The sequence below is a fragment of the Schistocerca nitens genome, chromosome 2 (genome assembly GCF_023898315.1).
Source record: "Schistocerca nitens isolate TAMUIC-IGC-003100 chromosome 2, iqSchNite1.1, whole genome shotgun sequence".
NCBI lineage: Eukaryota > Metazoa > Arthropoda > Insecta > Orthoptera > Acrididae > Schistocerca > Schistocerca nitens.
The window spans coordinates 934,605,827-934,626,513 of NC_064615.1; the positions used below are offsets into that span (position 1 = coordinate 934,605,827).

A 20,687-nucleotide genomic window follows, 5' to 3' on the forward strand; every position below is an offset into this window, starting at 1 on the left:
GATGTACAACGAATATAGCATATTTATTTAGACAGTGGTAAGAGTCGCTCGTTTACAAACACTATCATAATTGGCGGAATGAGTTATTTGTGGTATTAGAGCTCATTCGCCCTCCGCGATTATAGTGGTCGCTATGAAGCGTGAAATATTTCTGCTTTCGTAATTAACTGCAAAAACTTACAAATTTTTGCTCTTACGCTTCTGTATCTTCTAGTACAGGATCCCACAACTACATCATCGCGCGGCATGTGCATTCTGATCATAGGCCTGCGATGTTATGTACGAAAATTACTCTGTCTGACACTTTGAATGAGAACGAAAAATGTGCTAATAAATGATTACGCACCGACCATTTCGTGTGAAATATATGAACGGGCCTTAGAGCAGTTTTTGTTTCACTGCGTCATGTATTGCGCGGGATTGATTGATTGTAAATCCTATGAACGTGCTGACGCAAAGTATTGTCAGAGTGAGCGAATGTTTTGTTTTACGTGAATAATCCGCTATTCTAAAAATTTTGGAATTTGCTCTGCTCTTTCCGTTGTGTGAGTGTAACTGCTCTGCTGTATTTACAGTCATTGAGCTCCACTGGCTTTTATGTGTGCAATGTCATATTTTGATAGGTGGATTTTTCATGACTGATTCACGCAGTTGGCGTTTCTCTGGTTAAAGGGCATGTCTTACTGTATCCAGAGGCAGTAGTCCACACTGATTTGCCACGAGCGTTCTTCAACTGCAGCCTTATAAAAGCTCTGTCTTTGCTGGCCACGAGAAGTGAACCCAACCGTATTTAACATTCGTTTAGTACAATCACAAAATTAATGTAATACACCATCTAGCCGTAGTGCGGAGGTGAATGTTCGCATCAGCCAATCGATCCTGGCAGTTGGAATGCCGCAGTCCATGTAACTCTACATCATTCAAGTGAAGCAGTACCGCCTCGCAACCCTCCTCCTCCGCATCGAGTTTGCAGTCTTCCGCGCCACGCACACTAATTTCACCCACACTTTGTATATTACCGGCGCTGTGACGGCGCCTGACGTTGCATATTATTTACGGACTCGCAGAATTTTTCTTAAAAAGAAAAAAAGCAAAAAGAATAGAAATAAACAACGCTTGAACAGTAAATTAAAGTGCTGTGGGAATCACTCTTTCTTGTGAAGAACCCTCCTCTTCTCCGGGTGTCGCAAACCTTGTTCAAGTTTATGCTGCTCATTACATCCTTGAGCAGTCTGCGTCACGATCGGAAAACGGCGAGCTTTGTTTACTCCATCTAGTCGTCGTCCCAGACGTCCTCTGTCCCTGATACGGTTAAGATGATACATATTGAACGAAAATAATAAAGGTAGCAACGTTCTTCAACTTCTTTTGTGCTACGTGTTCGTGTGGTTCTGGAAATGTCATAACTTTAGTACATCAAATGCAGGAATTCCTTGTGTTCGCTATGTCTATTAAACTGTACAGTGTTACATACACATCATTACAAGCAGACAGTAGACGTGGGCATAATCGCACGCTCGCTTAAATATGTTGTGAGAGCAGTTGTAAGCACATCCTGTTTCGGCCTTCTGTCATTTGACCACGTGTTTCACACGACTTGGCGGCACGATATTTGGACACTGAAGCAAACAAGATACGCCAACCAACAAACGACTGTGGACGCTGGAGTCTGGACAGCTTGTAGACAGGAAGAAGAAAATGGTTCAAATGGCTCTGAGCACTATGGGACTTAACATCTATGGTCATCAGTCCCATAGAACTTAGAACTACTTAAACCTAACTAACCTAAGGACAGCACACAACACCCAATCATCACGAGGCAGAGAAAATCCCTGACCCCGCCGGGAATCGAACCCGGGAACCCGGGCGTGGGAAGCGAGAACGCTACCGCACAACCACGAGCTGCGGACATAGACAGGAAGAACTTATAACAGTTTCAGAGAATCGAAACAGCTACGAAAGTGGTTAAAAAGCATTAGTCTCCATAATTATATATTGTGTGTGTGGGAAGAATCACTGCGTACGCTATTGTGTAAGGTGCTGCAGAATGGCCTACACAAACATTACTTGAAAGTAAAACTAGTTGCCCATGTGATCTTATCTCCGGGCAGTGGTTTATTGCAGGACAGCGTTCAAGCGGAATTCACTGTATTCTGCCCTTCTGCTCCTCTCTCTCTTGTCGAGATTAAAGACTTGAGCAAAGAGAAAGTGGCATACTGTCCAGAGTTAGTCATTATTTTTGCTATAAGTTTTCTTGTAAATTTGGCATGCGTACTTACAAGGAACTCCTTTAGTGCGAGGTCACAAAAGGCCAATGATGTTTACGACGTTCGACACCACACATATTGTCCACCGTGCAACCGAAACATTGGCTGCTAATGGAGGTATCCAGTGGAGAGCACAACATTAGGCTATGGAGCGTTGTTCAACTGTTAGTCGGCAAGTAACTCAAAACAGTGCTACAGTGCTAGTGGTGTTGATACAAAGCAGAGCAAGGGCAACGATAAACAAAGCAAGTATTGCATTGTATCTACGACAATAGTTATCGAAATTGACATTTCATCAGAAAGGAACCCAAGAAATTTCGCAGAGTGAGAAAGAAGTGGCAGACGAAATATTAAAGTTCCTGCAAGATGAGTCTGTGGCTCGTGTGGTGTCGCACGCGCTGACGGTGCGGGCAGTGTACACCAGGAGTATCGCGATGAGGATACGTGCTTAACAAGTCAAAGTGATATTGAAACAGGTGTCGAGCCATGAAGTTAATCATCCCTGTCTGATAGGGATCTACAAATCCCATTTCCAGTGAAACGTAGTAAAGGACAACCGTTGTCCAAGGAGCAGGTACTAAACACAATTACGAGGGTTGGAACTTAAATAGTGGCAACTATTTATTCACAACCTATAGAAAAGAGTTACATGTTTACACCTGTTACTGTCCATCAAAGTCGTCACCAACGTTGTGTAGAACCCGTTGCCAGCGATGTGGAAGGCGTAGTATACCGTTAACAGAGCCTGTTCTGTTGATGATGCGAATGGAGTGGTCTGAAGTTATCGTGATTGTGGTGTACGACTGTGATGGTGTTATCCTAACGCATTACGTTCCTCCACGGCACAACGTCAATACACAGTATTACTGTTCGTTTTTGGAACATCGCCTGCGACCAGCTTTGCGAAAGAAGCGGCGACACTTTCCGCGCAACCCACCCATCATTTTGCACGACAATGCGCGGGCGCATACAGTGCGAGCTGTGGCTGCTCTGTTCGGTCGATGGGACTGGGACGTACTGTACTCCCCGGACTTAAGACCATGTAATTTTGATTTGATTCTGAAGATGAAGGAACCACTTCGTGGCATTCGCTTCAGAACTGTTCCAGAGATTCGACAGGCAGTAGACGGCTCCATTCGCACCATCAACAGGCTCTGCTAACGGTATACTACCCCTTCTACATCGCTGGCAACGGGTTCTACACAACGCTGGTACTTATTTGGAGGGCAGTAACAGGTGCAAACATGTAGCTCTTTTGTATCGGTTGTGAATAAATAGTTGCCACTATTTAAGTTCCAACCCTCGTATGTACAAGGAACATCATCCGCAGCGTAGTAAAAAGGCCGTGCAGTGCATAAGAAAAACTACGGATATTCAAGGGAGGACAAGGCACACTTGTTACAAAATCAGGTGTTTGCTCATTTGAAGGATGCTGGATACTATTTACAGGATGTGCATGATGGTGAACTATTGCGTCATGCACATCAAATTGCGAGCGACATAGACTATAGTGATTCCAAGGAAAATAGTGGATAGTTGCGTAACTTCAAACAGTGCTACAGATTCGGAAGAATTAAGATAGCGAAATATCAACGAAAGCATCAACGCGGCGATGTACTTCAAACTGCGGAATCGGCCCAGAATTGGGTTTGGCCAGTTGCAGGTCGGAATAACTTGATTTCGCTTGATTACTGGTTCACGCATAAAAACTATACTCCTTTAGAGCAAACTATCCCTCCCTGAAAAGTGTGTAAGGTTACAGTTCGTAGCATCTGGAACTACTGGACAAATTCAGCCTCTGGATGTTTGTGTTTTACGTGCCTATAAAACACAGTACCGCATAGTCTGCAGCTACGCCCTAAAATGATAGCCAGATTCGCGGTAAGTACCACGACAGATTGTTTCGCATTAGGTTGCATGCCATCGCCTTCCACGAGTTCTCGTCTCCCCTTTATACCAGTATGATTATACATGCATTCTGTAAGAGTGAATAACTAGCTGAACGCCCTGCACGGTTTGTAACTCCCAAGGAGTTCACCATAGACCTTAATGGTGCGGACCTTCGTGATCACTGTGGCGCGTAATTTTTCATTTGGTATTCGTGGTCCGAGTTAGTGTCGACGATGTCCATTTTGTGAAGTGTAATACAAACATCCCGTAGGAATTTGATCCATGCACCTCCCAGATACTCATCTTCTGTCGTCCTCGTGATACATACGGTGAGTCATTGGCAGATATAATTTTTGTCATGTCATAATTGTTAACAAAACACTTTCAAATGAGCTTTACTAAAGACTGAACTTGCGACCTCTCACTCAAGAGATTACTTTTTAGTTGGCTTGCCTAAATACAGGGAGCACGGAATGTTCGTGCGAGTTCTAATATACATCTCACACGCGCGGCTGCAGTAATTATGCGGTACATGTTTTGTCAAATCTGGGGAAACGTTGTCAGCGCCACGTTTACGAATAATGTTTTCTTGCACTCTTTGCGAAGGTGGACCGAGTTTTGCACTTCACTCCACTGAACGATGGGTATAGTTTTCTTCTCTTTCTTTTAAGTTTAACTGAATACAAGCTCATGTTATTGTTCGTTGTTGTGGTCGTCAGTCCTAAGACTGGTTTGATGCAGCTCTCCATATTGCTGTATCCCTTGCAAACCTCATCATCTCCGAATAACTGCCGCAACCTGCATCCTTTTGCAACCGATTACCTTATTCATCTCTTGGTCTGCCTGTACAAGTTTTCTCCCCTACACTTGCTCATTATATATCCTTTCTACTTAGGCCATCATCAGTTATTTTACTGCCCAAATGGTAAAATTCATCTACTACTTTTAGTGTCTCGTTTCCTAATCTAATTCACTCAGCACCCCTGAATTTAATTGGACTACATTCCATTATTTTTGTTTTGTTGAAGCTTATCTCATATTCTCCTTTCAAGGCTTTCTTCGGTATGTTCAACTGCTGTTCCAAATCCTTTGCTGTGTCTGACAGAATTACAATCTCTCGGCAAACCCCGAAGTTTTTATTTCTTCTCCTTCTCCTTCAACTTTAATTCTGTCTCCAAATTGTTCTTTAACTTGCTTTACTGCTCGCACAATGTTCTAATTGAATAACATTGGGGATAGGGTACAACCCTGTGTCACTCCCTTCTCAGCCCTCAACGCTTACATCCGCCATCTGGTTTCTTTAAAAGTTTAAACAGCATTGCGCTCCCTTTATTTTACCTTGTTACCTTCAGGAGAGAATTTCAGTGAACGTTTTCAAAAGGTTTCTTCGTTTCTTCAAGTCCACAGAAGCAGTAAACGCATTTTTCCTTTCGTGAACCCGTCTTCGAAGGTAAGTCGTAGAGTCAATATTGCCTCGCGTCTTTCTACATTTCTCCATAATCCTCGGTTTATACAGTGTTTCTCAGCCAAGACGTATGAAACTTTTCTTTCGATAATATTCACACCTGTCAGCACGTGATTTCTTTGGAACTGGAATTATTACATCATTTTCAAAGCCTGATGCTGTGTCGTCCGTCTCATATATCTTGCACACCAGCTGGTCCCATTTTGTAATAGCGGAGACAGTACCCGTCTGGTAGTAAATAGGAATAAAGATGAACTGCTTATGATCTGGTGTGAAAGCTAGCATTAAAAGCTCAATGCTATAGTAGATAGGAAATTGTTGCAGAGCAATAGAGCGTTTGAACATTAGTATGCAACATAATTTATGACTGGCTTCACTACACCCCTTTTTTTTTTTTGTTCCGTTTACTGCATGGTTTATTCCATGGATGCGTGTCATTGATTTCCGAACACGTCATTGTTTACACCCTGGCAGCAAACTGCAGGCAAGACAATGCCTTTCCGTACTAAATCTTTACTCCAAGTACTTCACAGAGCTGTTATTATTTCCTCGGCTAGCTTACTGTTAGTCATCGTTATATGCGCTCACAATATTTCTAAAATTAAATACAGATCGTTATATTTTCAAAACAAGAATGTCGACACGTTTATGTGAATTACAGCAAACATTTATTTAATGAGGAAGTAAATGGTTTCTGAACGATAACGGGTATTACTGATGATAAATCAAATGATAAACTGGACATGAAAAATTCATTTTCCGGAGTTTACCGACCAGTTACAAAATATTAATATTTAAATGCTGTCATACGACGTAATCAATTTTGTCACTGCATATTTTACCTGTCGCCTAGCGAGCGTTTAATATTTGCTAATGTTATGCAGATCTGTGCGTTACTGCTTCTGTCAACCTTCGCCACCTGTGATGAGAGTATTTCTCATAAATAGTTTCACCAGCGCTTTTACTAGAATTTAATTACACCCAATTTCAACTTAAAATGCCGGTATTTCAAGGGTGTTGTAATATAAGGGTTCGAATTGAAGATGTTATTGTTGATAATCCGTCAGTTCACCACCAACGCAGGCTTTCGTTCACTTTCACGAATTTGTCGTCTCCATTTACAACTTGATCATATAGAATCCAGCCGTCTGTTCTGTAATGTTTCTTTATCAAGTCGATAAGAAGGGCCTATTGGACGGTTAATAACCATTCGACTCGGTTGTCAATCTCGAGAATACTTTTACCTGACTTAAACGCGGGTATTAGACGGCCTTAGTCGTTGCTACGAAAGCGAGTATCCATTGGGATTTTCGGAAGATGTTATAGACGAGGAGAATCTTGCGTACTTCCCTTTTCGGCAGCCGTGATCTGATGCAATTACTAGAATTCCGAGGGCAATGTGACATTCAGGAAAGCTTTCAACACACGAATATCTAGCTTGATACGATCACTATTCAGTATGTTTCTCGTGGGAATATTTAGTCAAGAGTAGTTCTGTCACAACAGAGGGTAGATATTAGCTATTGAGGCTGCTGGACCAATGATGATGGCCGAGGATGGGGAACAGGCCCTTCATTCTGCTGCGCTGGTGCTGAAGCAGCACTCTAACGTGTTATGAAATGAGCATACATATACCATTCACAGTAAAAAAAAGTACAGGCAAATTTTTTGTCGTCAGTAGAACACCTGCCCTTCCAGATTATTTAATAAATAAATGACAAATGGAAGTGGGAAGAAACTGTTAAAACAAATTTGTTCGTCACTCATGCTCACGTGTTCTTGTCTTTCGTCAGGGAACTTTGTATAGACAGCAGATGGTAGCAGAGTGGCATATGATAACCAAGTTGTGATATTATTATTGGAAAAAGGTTATATTTGTAGATTGACACAAAACGGGGGAGGGACAGGAAAAAGAAATGAATATACATCCTGCTCGTATAACTTTCCTGCATTTTGTCTCTTACCCACACCCATTTTAAACGAAGTAAAATAGATTGAATGTTATTTCACTGTACAACTTTGATATTTTATGTTAGTATCATGATTTCGGCCTTAAGTCATTTCCAGTTAAAACAATGTTGTCTATAATGAGACCCTGTGAAGTGAAGTCATTGTCAAAATGTATTGAAGTGCGTGTCTCAGCGTGTAGATAAGTACAAAATCAACGAAATATATGGCAGACAGTTAGCAGACATCTTTTCCAGCCATAAAACAGTTCAGCCACAGAACGAACGCCACTGACTACTGTATTGGTGTTTTCAGTGGCTCACCTGTTTTATAGCTGGAAAAGATATTTGCTACGTTTCTGTCATATATTTCGTTGAATTTGTACTTACATTCACGCTAGGACACCCAGTTCAGTGCTTCTTGACATAGACAACATTGAACACACACACACACACACACACACACACACACACACACACACACGTCTCGGCCGTGTTTACGTAAATTTTTCCGAAATTCCTAATATTAATGCGATGCTTATCGTTATTGCACGTGGCCATTGGAGAAGTATTTACAGCTACTTTCACAGACGACAGAATTACAGTTATTTGGTAAATGCCTGTTTTTGTTACACTGTTAATCTTAATTCGACGCTTCCACGGGAGTAGAAGACGAACTATCGGTTTTGCACGCAGCATTGGTTTTCTGACGGTTCTTCAACAACATGTTATGAAATATTTTATTACGCTTATATAAAAAATGAAATCCGTTTATATTCATAACGTACGTTTTCCCCATAATAAGCGTTCCCATGTTATGACTTTTGCTTAATCCAGTACAGATACCAAAACAGTGGACGTAATATATTAGAAAGTATTGTAAAGAATTCGTGTAGTGAGTTAGCTATTAACGTTCTGTCATTTTAAAGCGTCAGTTTTTATCTAGTTTTACTTCTAAGGTTCGATACAGATCTAATTTTCAGTTCATGAAAATAACTGTGTAAATATTTTAAAATAGTTCACTTTCACTGCTGAGATTTTCGTCAGGTTACCTAATCTGCAGAATGCAAAACATGACTTACCTGAGCATATGTGAAGCTCTTTACTTCCACTTCTAGTGGAAAGCACAACATTCGATCTGTAACAAAAATGTCATAAATTATGCACTATGAACGTGCAATGACGTAGTGGGCTTCGTGCCCCCGAGTCACGTGATTCACATGTTGGTTTCAGTAAAATGACGTCTCGCGCAATCTGTTACCTATGGCCCGTGGTTATCGGCCATGACCTCACTTAACGAAGTCTAATTATACCCATATTGTTATACTTGATAATGGCTGAAAGCCGCAATCAAGGTAGTAATATAAAATAAAAAAGTTCTACAGTCAAGTGGCAAAAATATCATTAAATATTATTACACGACTATGACCCAAAAATATAAAAAGATCATAAAAATAGATTAGGTTATGTGTAATGGTGTGTAGCCTTGAGATAGCCCTCTTGACTGACAGTTTAAAAACATTTTATTTTTCAATTTGTGAGTGCAACACGAAATATTTCTAGTTAAAAAAAATGAGCCAATTTTGCTAATTAGGAGAATATGTAGTTGCTGAAGTTCACGTTAGTGTATTAATTACGAAGTGATGTTATACACATTTTGGACTCGTGATCAAAGCGAGATAACCAATCCATATTTCGGAGTTAATCGCTTTTCGGATATCTCTCGCGGAAGCTGTACTTCATCGAATACTCAGGCTGTATTTAAAATCTGGTTTGCAATCGGCTGCAATCAAAGCCTCGGAAGTTTGAACGCACAAAAAAGCGTTTCGTCGTATAAACCAATACAGGGAGCGTTCATCATCAATAAATACAATCTTTCGCTTGTGCAGTTTATAAACAATAATATCAGATTCCGGTCGGGTAAACGATCTATTCATCAGGGACGAGAATCGTTTACAACAGTATACAGTATATCCAGAGAGATTTAAGACGAAACAAGCACGTTAATCGTGTTAGGAAAGCAGAGGCCAAACTCGGATTTATTCGAAGGAAGGTTGTAATTCGTTATCGACGTAGCTTCCTTCCAAAACCTTCCTGCCTCGATTCTTGAAAACTTAATGGTCCGGCACCCTTACTAAGATTAACGGTAGGAAGAACAAGAAGGTAGGAGTGGGTGAAATGTGGAGGGAGGGGAGAGAGAGAGAGAGAGAGAGAGAGAGAGAGAGAGAGAGAGAGAGAGAGAGAGAGAAGGGGTTTGAAAAGAAGGTTTAACGCAGACCTATAAGTTTCTTCATAAATTATTTGTATCGGTGAATGGGTGCGACATAAATCCTCAACCAACTCGTCATATACCCCACAGTAACGCCGTTTTTGAGATCGCTATGGTACTTAGAGCCTCTATTTCGAAGGGTATTAATATTCATTTATCCTATCTGTCTTCCGCGATTGGATTAAAAAATGTGGTTTAGTGAAGGCTTGTGGAACGCAGATGTAGGCGAGTGGTAGGCAGTATTTTTATTGCAGAATAGACTGCACTGGGTAGATGGTGCTAAAAGCGACCGCAAAAATCGCAGATCAGTATGTGTTCTGGAGTTTGTTGTTCCTTAATCAATCACTGTCCATTGCAATAGGAAAAAAATTTCTCTTCCTGAGCATTTAACTTCGCCCTGCAATAGTGTGGAGTCTCAGCTTCAGTGCCTGTAAACTCGTTGATAGTCGCTTCCGCTTGTTTCAGCTTAGGAATGAATCTCACGCTATAATCCACCTTCTGGCCAAAAACTTCAGAGGCTGATTTTATTTTGGAGTAGGCTGTAAGGTACATCGCCAGCAGCGTTTTTCCTGGATTCGCGGCCATACACCGACATGGTGCGTGACTGAGCACCAGTAACATCACTGACGACAGCGCGACTATATAAGCACGGCAGCGGGATCTCAACGACAGTCAACTTGACAACGGCAGTGGCGGCCTCTGCCGAAAGCTGTTGGGTAGTTAACCACTTGACGCGGCTTGAAAGCCGAGATTATTTTATTAACTATTAAACTATGCTCTCCATTCATATGTTACGAACTGTCCGCCTTAATTGACTGTGATCTGTACCGTCCTTTCAGAGACTAGCAATCCTTAACTTTCTTACGAAACAATGATTCGTAATGTATTGTGTCCTCATAGTTACTTGACGTTGTAAGTCCATATTCAGTTGAAAGAAACCAAACCCGTGCTGTACTGTATGTTATCACAACTATCAAGTAGTAGAAGGATGAGTAAATCGCATGTGAAGCTTGTTTCCTGTAACGTTCGTGAAGTTTGGCAAGACTTCACTGTGTGTGTGTGTGTGTGTGTGTGTGTGTGTGTGTGTGTGTGTGTGTGTGTGTGTGTGTGCGTGCGTGCGTGGAGATTGTAAGACGATTCCACTTTTCTCACATAATCTGCTTAGGAAATACTTTTTCGTAGAGTACGCATACCAGTACGACAGACTTGAGTTACAAATGCCCAGTGTAGCTTTGAGGACTATTTTTCGTAATTGTCGTCCAAGGGAAGTAGTGCATTGGTTAACACACACTTGGCTCGCTTTCGGCATGAGCGGGTCTCAAATCCCCACCCGGCCATCCAGATTTGTTTCCCATCGTTTCTTAAATGTATTAAGGCGAACGCCAGGGTTGATTTGCAAAGGTCATGGCCAATTTTCCTTCCCCATAGTTGTTCTGTCTGAGCTTGTGCTAGTCGACCGAACGTTAAATCCTTCCTTGTCTTAACTCATTATGCGTGTGTTTGGATAGTATAGTGTAATCTCAAGAAAATAATCAGAGACGAGAAACCGAGGGGCACCAACAGCGCTAAGTATCCACACTCGATGAGAGGCTAAGGTGACAAAGAATATTCACCACTTCTACTGTATAATATTTCCCACCACTAGTAAACGGTGAGCTGCCTCATGGCGGGCGGTATCACTTTGTTGTTGTAGACGACTTAAGTTCGTGGTTCACCACACTAATCTGTCCGGAACAAGCATTTTCATCTTTCGATAACTACTGTAACCTACACTGAGGTGACAAAAGTCACGGGATGCCTTTTAATATCGTGTAGGACCACCTCCTACCCAGCGTAGTGCAGCTACTCGACTTGGTATAGACTTACCAAGTCGTTGGAAGTCCCTTAGAGAAAAACTGAACCATGCTGCCTCTATAGCCGTCCGTAATGGCGAAAATGTTGCCGGTGCAGGATTTTGAGCACGAACTAACCTCTCGATTGTGTCCCATTAATGCTCAGTGGGATTCATGTCGGGCGATCTGGGTGGCCAAATCACTCGCTCGAATTGTCCAGAACGTTAAAAAAATGGCTCTGAGCACTATGGGACTTAATATCTATGGTCATCAGTCCCCTAGAACTTAGAACTACTTAAATCTAACTAACCTAAGGACATCACACAACACCCAGTCATCACGAGGCAGAGAAAAGCCCTGACCAGAACGTTAAACAAATAGCGAACAATTGTGGCATGGTGCATGGTCACCCATAAAAATTCCATCGTGGTTTGTAACATGAAGTCCATGAAAGGCTGCTGGTGGTCTCAAAGTGGCCGAACATAACTATTTCCAGTCAATGATCGGTTCAGTTGGATGAGAGGACACTGTGCATTGCATGCAAACACAGCCCACACCATTATAGAATGACCACCAACTTGCACAGTGCCTTATTGACGACTTGGGTCCACGGCTTCATGGCGTCTGAGTGCAACGGATATGGTCACCAGCCCAGGAGAGGCACTGCAGGCGATATCGTTCTGGTAGCAAAGACACTCGCGTCGGTCGTCTGCTGCCATAGCCCATTAATCCTAGATTTGATCGCATTGTCCTAACGTATACGTTGTCGTACGCCCCACATTGATTTCTGCGGTTATTTCACGCTGTGTTTCTTGTCTGTTAGCACTGACAACTCGATGCAAATGCTGCTGCTCTCGGTCGTTAAGTGAAGGCCGTCGCCCATTGTGTTGTCGGTGATGAGAGGTAATGCCTGAAATTTGTTATTTTCGGCACGTTCTTCACAGTGTGGATATCGGAATATTGAATTCCGTAGCGATTTTAGAAATGGATTGTCGCATGTGTCCAGCTCCAACTGCTACTTCATGTTCTGTTAATTCCCGTCGTGCGGAAATAATCACGTCGGAAAGGTTTTCATATGAATCACCCGTGTACAAATGATAGCTCTTCAAATTCACTGCCTTTTTAACTCTGTACGCGATGCTACCGCCATCTGTATTTGCGCAAATCGGTGTCCAGTGACTTTTGTCACTTCAGTGTGTGTCCATTTGCTCCCGCATACTGCCATCGAGCCGTCGTTGCACTCTGCAGTATTAGTTTCTCCCCTCAGCCTCACACACTTCCCTCCATTACCAAATTTACGATTCCCTGCTGCCCCAAAATGTGATTTCATTCAACTGCTGTTGCAAATCTTTTGCCATCTATGAGAAAATTAGTGCCATCAGCACATCTCAAAAATTTTAATAATTTTCTTTGAATCGTAATTCCCTTTCCAATTTTCTCTTTGATTTCCGTTACTGTTCGCTCAAGATACAGATTAAATGTCGTTGGACAGGCTACAACCCTGTCACACTCCCTTCTCATGAAATTTGTGTCAAATTGTTAAGGCTTCAGAGGCACTTCATGACGAGTTACTTGTAGACGTGCGTGTCGGGATCTTATCCAGACCATTGTTTAGGTGTTTTTTTACGTTTTTCCGTACGAATAGCTAGAATTGTCGAAGAATCGCCCAAAATTAATATTGCCGGAGTAGAGGTTGAATCTGACAGCGCTAGGCACTAGTGCTGGCGAAACGTTAGAAAAACTGCTAAATGACGACCTTGAAGAGGTAATGCCACAAAGCAACAAAGGTTTTTAAAAAGACGCTATTACGGTACTACGTTCCGTTGATGAAGTGCTCGTTACAGATGGAGCTTAAGCTCATGATGTTGGGGGGAAAAAATCTCCAGCGTTCTTCCCATTGAAATCGTTGCGGCATTTGGCTGAGGCGGTTTGGGGAAAACATGATTAATGTAAATTTACATTGATTTCTGCGGTTACTTCACGCAGTGTTGCTTGTATGTTACCACAAGTGAAGACCATCGGCCAGTGCGTTGACCGTGGTGGGAGGTAATGCCTGAAATTTGGTATTCTCGGCATACCCTTGTAATTGTGTATCTCAGACTACTGAATTCCCTAACGATCACCGAAATGGACTGTCCCATGGGCGTAGCTCCAACTACCATTCCGCGTTCAAAGTCTGTTAATTTCCGTCATGTGGCCATAATCACGTCGGAAACCTTTTCACCTGAATCACCTGAGTACAAATGACAGCTGCACCAATTTTATACCTTCTGTAAGCGATACTATTGCCTTCTATACACGTGCACATCGCTGTCGCGTGGCTTTTGTCGCCCCGGCGTATATTCACAAATAAGAAATTATTAGTGGCAACTTGTAGTTTTTCTTTAGGAGTAAGTGACTAAATTTTTCATAACAATGGTGAGACCGAGGTGGAAACTCCAAGGAGTGGACTAATATTCCTCAGATTGTAGTTGTTTTAGGTCTCTGGAGGCCGTGCTTTGCGACAACTGCTGTAATGGGTTTTAATACAATCTGCTGCAAGTTTATCCCATTGTAATGAGCAAATTAAATTGAGTACAATGGCTATAATGAGAAGATCGAAAGTTGTTAACATTTTGTTCCTTTTTAGAGAAGGGCTACACTACGCGAAACAAATAGATTGAATGTTACGTCGTCCGTGCAGACACTGTTTGTAGTGTCAGCGATCTTGTTGCGCCCTCGCTGCCCAGTGCCACGCTCCGTCAGCCCGTCGGCTGTGAGGCTGTCCCCGGCGCGGCTGCCGCGCTTCGCCTGTCAAGCAAGCCGCCTACCCAGCTAATTACAATTGATTTAGCAGCGGCACGCTTCGGCGCCGCAAACTGCGCAGGCAAAAACGAAAAACAAGCGTGGCTCGGCTGACGCGCTCGCTCGTGCGGCAACGGGCGTCACTTAGCCGCGCCGTCACGGCTGCGTGCGGCCCCAGGCGGCTGTTGTTCAGCGTCCACAGCTAAATACGCTCGAATCCCCGTCCACCTACGAAGGCAAGAAAGCGTGGCCGGTCTTCCTCTGTACCAGAACACACAGTGCCCGAGTTTTCATGTGTTCGTGGTTCAGCTGTCACCGTGCCTACCTGCTTGCTACGCGGAGCTGTGGTCGATCTCTTGTACTTACAAGGGATACAACACTCGTCGAGTCACCGGTTTTGCTCAGCTTCCGTACCATCATAGCACATACTCAGATGTAAAGAAAGGTGGTATGTTACGCTACGCTTCTCTATTGTTTCCGAAATATCAAATTTCAGAGTTTTACGACCAGATGAATACTACCAAGAGCTTCGGCCGCCAAGCTGCGTCGTAACCGCAGCCGGGCAAGGCGTTCAGTACGTGCCCCTCCATTCCTTCGGTCCACTGACGTTAATTGCTGAGACTGAACCAAGAGTTGGTAGTTGAGCACTGGTGTGACATAGACAGTCTGCCAAGGAATTAAATTCGTCGTATACTGTGTTTTTCATATGGATTCCCTTAACCAGAACCCACCTGTATAAGTCAGAAGCTTTATCACGCCGCTTCGGGGACTCAAGGAGGATCGCCGGCTCCGTGTCGAATCCACTCTGCGGATTAACGACTAGGCCGATGTAATTATTATGGGGTTTCCCACATCTGACTAGGTGAACACCGGCCTAGTGCCCCCGTTCCGACTCAGTTAAACGATTTGTAAACATTTCGAAAACGTTGTCATACTTTCACATGTATGCCATTATAGGCAAAGAAATGGGGTCCACAGCTCTCGTCCCGTGGAGAGGGGTAGGAAATTAATTTTTGTTTGTGTATTTATTTATTGCAAAGTTAAAGTCGTTATACCTGATAGTTTAAAACGGGTCATACATATTACATCTTTTTTATCTTTAAAATTTAACTCTGAATATATACTTAAAATACAAATAATTTAAGGTTGAAATATAAATAAAATTTGGTTGTTTTAAGTAGAATGTAAAAGGATGATAGGTTAGAGATAAGATTTGTTAGTACCAACATCGGCTGTCGCTGACGATCAATTTCTCGGATTGATTTCTTAGAGCTGTTGACCGCCAGCCACAACACAATAGTTTGTAGTTAGCAGTAGAAAAATGGTATTGCTAATCCTGTGCACTAACGTTAGATATCCATCCATGTAAAACATTGGATGCTTTCTTTGCTAGACTGCCAGCACCTTCAACTACATTTACTCCAATATTCGGTATCCCTAAGTATCATTTCACTGTGCATACTGTTTGCCACTAAATTTTAGCATGTTATGTCTGCTTCATAACTGTTACATCTCCTCGTCGTCTTCGTCCTCGCCACTGTCACTGTTGTTGCTGTCACTGTGGGTGTCTCCGTCCACCATCTGGAGAGTGTTGTTACGTTGCCCTATGGGCATGGCTGTTACGTTGTGTCCACAGTACTCTTCATACGCTGTTTTTGGAATGCTGTCTGTTAATGCATTTAGTTGCTGAGGTAGCGGCAGGAATAGCTGCCGTCCGCCCTGTACAAGTAACATTGACAAATCCGATGAATATGCCGAGCCCGTGAAGATACGGTATAAGGCCAGCCGAGTAATGATTCAGTATGTTGGCAAATGAAGTTGTAGTCTTTGGCTGTTATTGCGGGCGATTCGCTTCTACTCTATATAGGAATACCTTTGTCGGGTAATGTGTTGCATCCATGGTGACACCCTTCAGCAAAGAACTTTACGGAACAGTGCTTCCCTCAGACCAGCGTACTTAAAAGTTGATCTTAACGGAGGGCTTTGCTTTTCTATATTTTGTTATAATAAATGCAGTGTGGCAATAAATTCCTGAAATAGGTAGTGCGCCTTTCATTTCGTCGTTGCCGTCATTCACAACGTTGCGGAAAGTTTTTCCGCCACTCTTTTATCTATGGTGTAGAATTTAACTCAGCAAATTCATTCATCTAATCTTGAATTTAGTATTGTCCTTTTTCCCCTCATGGGCGGAAAGTAAACATTCTGCTTCGACGCTTTACTTTATCACGAGCATGGTTGCTGCATTTAAGTGCTTTCGAGAGCCACATGCAGACCATAAGCGATATAACTTGGGATAATATTTGTGATATGATGCCACATTTAAATAGTCAAATCTGTCTCATCTCATGCGAATGTTGGTACAGTCTATGATGAAGACGGTGTCCAGCTGGTACAAAGAAGTAGCGGTGGATTGCACCTAAAAGAGGAAAGAATAACAAGAATTGACACAGCAGTAACATGCTGCAACCGGGATGTGGAAAGACTCCCGTTACAATGCCGACGTGTCACGCTATTTCATATCAGACTTAGTCCTACAATCAGATATAAGAGCGCTTGCGTGTTTAAGGATTTCTGTATCGTTCACATACGTGAAAATTAACACACACACACACACACACACACACACACACACACACACACACACACTTATTATTTCGTTATCTATACGTGTTACGAATTAAACTCCTCCGCCACATTTTACTGTCCGTATGTGAAGGCTAATCTCAGGCACTACTATAGGGATTTTGTTAGGATTTTCACTAATAGGCCGCTTCACGAGGAACGTTTGTCTACATTAGTTATTACCACTTCGCCAGACAAGTCGTCCGTTCGTAGGTGGTTACTTGTTAGCAGAGGACCGTTTGAACTTCCCTCACCGACTTAATTTTTATTGACAAGATACGCAGGACAGGACTAAGACTTCAATGTATGTAAACAGGAAGACGCAATCCTCAACCGTTTTCAAAGAAATGGAGTTTGAAAATTTCACTCGTACTTACGTAATGCCTATGGCCATTAGTATTCAAGGAATCTGGAGCCGAGCGAGAAAGCACATAGTTTGAAAAGTGCGAGGTCTTTTGATTTGATCTTCCAGTCGGCACCACCTTGTTTTTCTCTCATTTACAATTCTAACAAAAGATTTATTATGACTGTCCAGATTATTATTATTTAATTATTCATTTATTATTTTCATCATTCTAGTCCTGAAAAAAGAAAAAAAATGGTAAACAAATTAGAAATCAAAAAATAACACAAAGTTTCAGCCAAGTCAGTATAGTCATTCTGTTTATTTTATTGTAGCTACATTTGTGAGAAGTATAATATATAACTTACGAAGCACTTCACGAATCAGGATGACGCCGATCATTTAAACATGGAAATCAATAATTACTGCAACATACAGCACTTGTAATGAATGTCAAAATTTTTCATATGCTTGGTTTTTTTCAGCGTGTGTATTGCAAAAAAAAACTTGGTTTACATTCGTATACGGTTCTCGGTTATCGTTCAATTTCATGTCCTACTGCGCATATCTGTTAGTTGAACTAGGTGGGGGGGGGAGGGGGGGGGGGTGGAGTACCGGCAGTGAGGTTCGATTCACAGAACTCGCGCTTACGAAACTGGTGACTATATGGAATATACGAGGTATACATAGAGTCCGGGAACACTTTCAGTTATTTATTGCACAAGAACCTAACATTGTACAGATATCATACATATGTCATTTTGAAGAGAAATCCTGAAAGGGTATTTTTTTTCTCCATTCCATGTGTACCGCCACAGCATAGCTTGGTAATCTGCCGATAGTCAGCGCTAGTCGCAAACACGGCGAGTTCAGGTACGAGCTTTCTGTGTGTTGGGAGTTTGCAAAAACAAGTGTGCTACGGCTGTTCAACGGAGCCGGCCGGCCGGCCGGCCGGCTGGTGTGACCGTGCGGTTCTGGGCGCTTCAGTCTGGAACCGCGCTACCGCTACAGTCGCAGGTTCAAATCCTGCCCCGAACATGGATGTGTGTGATGTCCTTAGGTTAGCTAGGTTTAAGTAGTTCTAAGTTCTAGGGGACTGATGACCTCAGATGTTGAGTCCCATAGTGCTGAGAGCCATTTGAACCATATTTTGTTTCTTGTGCCGGGCAAAAACACTCCCAGTGTGAGTGAAGTGAATGTGGAGCGCTTACGAAAGAAATTCATAAGGAGTCCAAAGAAATCGGTGCGTCGTGCATCCCGTGAACTCGAAATGGCTCCAGTGACAGTGTGGAAAGTCGTGCGACAGGAGCTGTCTTTGAAACCATTGAAATTGGAGCTAGTGCAGAAGCTCAATGACGACGACAAAGAAAAGCGTTTTGAATTTTGTTCCCAGTTGCAACAGCTGAATGAAGATAGGGATGGCGTTGTTGATAGCTTAATTTTCAGCGACTGAGCCACTTTTCAGACTAATGGGAAAGTGGACTGGCATAACTGTCGAATCTAGGGTACAAAGCTTCCACAAGAGTGCAATGAATTTAAGCGTGATTCCCCAAAGGTTCAAATGGCTCTGAGCACTATGGGACTTAACTTCTGAGGTCATCAGTCCCCTGGAACTTAGAACTACTTAAACCTAACTAACCTAAGGACATCACACACATCCATGGCCGAGGCAGGATTCGAACCTGCGACCGCTCGGCCACACCGGCCGGCGATTCCCCAAAGGTAAATGTTTTTTGTGCCTTGTCACGTCGAAAACTGTACGAGTCATTCTTCTTCACCGAGAGTACTGTCGCTGGATATTTCTATTTGGTCATATTGCAGCAATGGCTGATGCCTCAAATGCAGACTCTCCGTTCATCTTCCAGCAGTATGGGGCTCCATTGCATTTTCATCGTGAAGTTTGTGGGTACCTGAACACAGAGCTGCCGCACAGATGGATCGGCCGTGTTACAGAAGAGGCAGCTGTTTCATGAAATGGCCTCCCCGATCACCAGATCTCACTCCGTGTGACATTTTTCTGTGGGGACACATTCAAGAACTGGTGTGTGTACCGCCTCTATCGCGTGATGTTGCAGAGCTCCGGTAGAGAATACGGGAAGCGACTTCCACAGTCGACGTTGCCATGCTGGGACAGGTATGGAAAGAATTCGACTGCCGTATTGACATCTGCCGGGTCACTCATAGTTCGCATATCGAATGTTTGTAAAAAAAATAAAAAAATAAAATAAAAACTTTCAGAGTTACTCGTCAAAATGAAATATGTGTGACATCTGTACAATGTTTAGTTCTTGTGCAATAAATAATTGAAAGTGTTCCTGGACGTTATGTACACCCTGTATAAGCACGCCAAAGATTTTCTTGAAAACCGTTCAGAGGTGCGTCTCCCTGTTTACTTACAAATCCTAGTCGTGCCCTAAGCACCCTGTCAGCATTAATCTAATCGCTTAGGGGAAGCTCTTACAGCTCCCTTGTTAGTGCTACCTGAGCGAAGCAGAGGCGACTCACTAGTATAATATCAACTAATGTCTTGTTCGTAAGAACTATTTTAGAATCTATGTTGACACAATACCTGTAAATCTGAAAATATGAACACAACTTGTACCGAATCGTTCATTATTACAAGTGACATAACACCCTCAGATAGTGCAGGAAATACAATATGTCATATTAGTACGAAAAAAATCGTTAGTATAAAAAAATTTTAAACGGTTTGTTATGGCTTTGCAGTCACACGTCACTAAAATTATAATTTAAACAGTAAAACACAAGTAAGCGTTGAATTTTCCTAAACATCAAGAAAATGGATAGCTTTTCGCCTTTTTTATTTTTGCTTCTACCATTCCACAGATCGTTAATGTTTATAGCCGAATTGTTTTCACATGTTATTGCGTTGCAGTCTTGTTTATAGAAGACAGGAATTACTGACGTTCGTATTAAAATGTTGTTCCGATTCCGTTGACGAGGTTCTGTACTTCGTGCGAGGCTAGAGTAAGATTATTATTATTATTATTATTATTATTATTATTATTATTATTTTGTGTGGCTCAACGGTGGCGTGATGCATATATTTCAATTTTACACCACTTCGGCGACTAGTGTGGCTCCAACCTAACCCAATTATCCAATCGGGGAAAGGGCACCTACAGTTTAACGTGGACTACGAATACAGACCACGTGTAATTTGTGGCTACTAATCGCATCGTTCACAGAAGAAAGTTAGGTTGAAGCCCACAGTGAAAAATACGTGGTCAGTCCGCGATTAGATCCCG

The 20,687-nt window shown here is 42.4% G+C and overlaps 1 protein-coding gene across 3 annotated transcripts in view; it reads left to right on the forward strand.

The window, feature by feature from the left end:
• LOC126237259 (serine/threonine-protein phosphatase 2B catalytic subunit 2-like) overlaps positions 1–20,687 on the forward strand; it is an 824,140-nt gene that overhangs the window by 466,259 nt on the left and 337,194 nt on the right. The window lies entirely within an intron of this gene.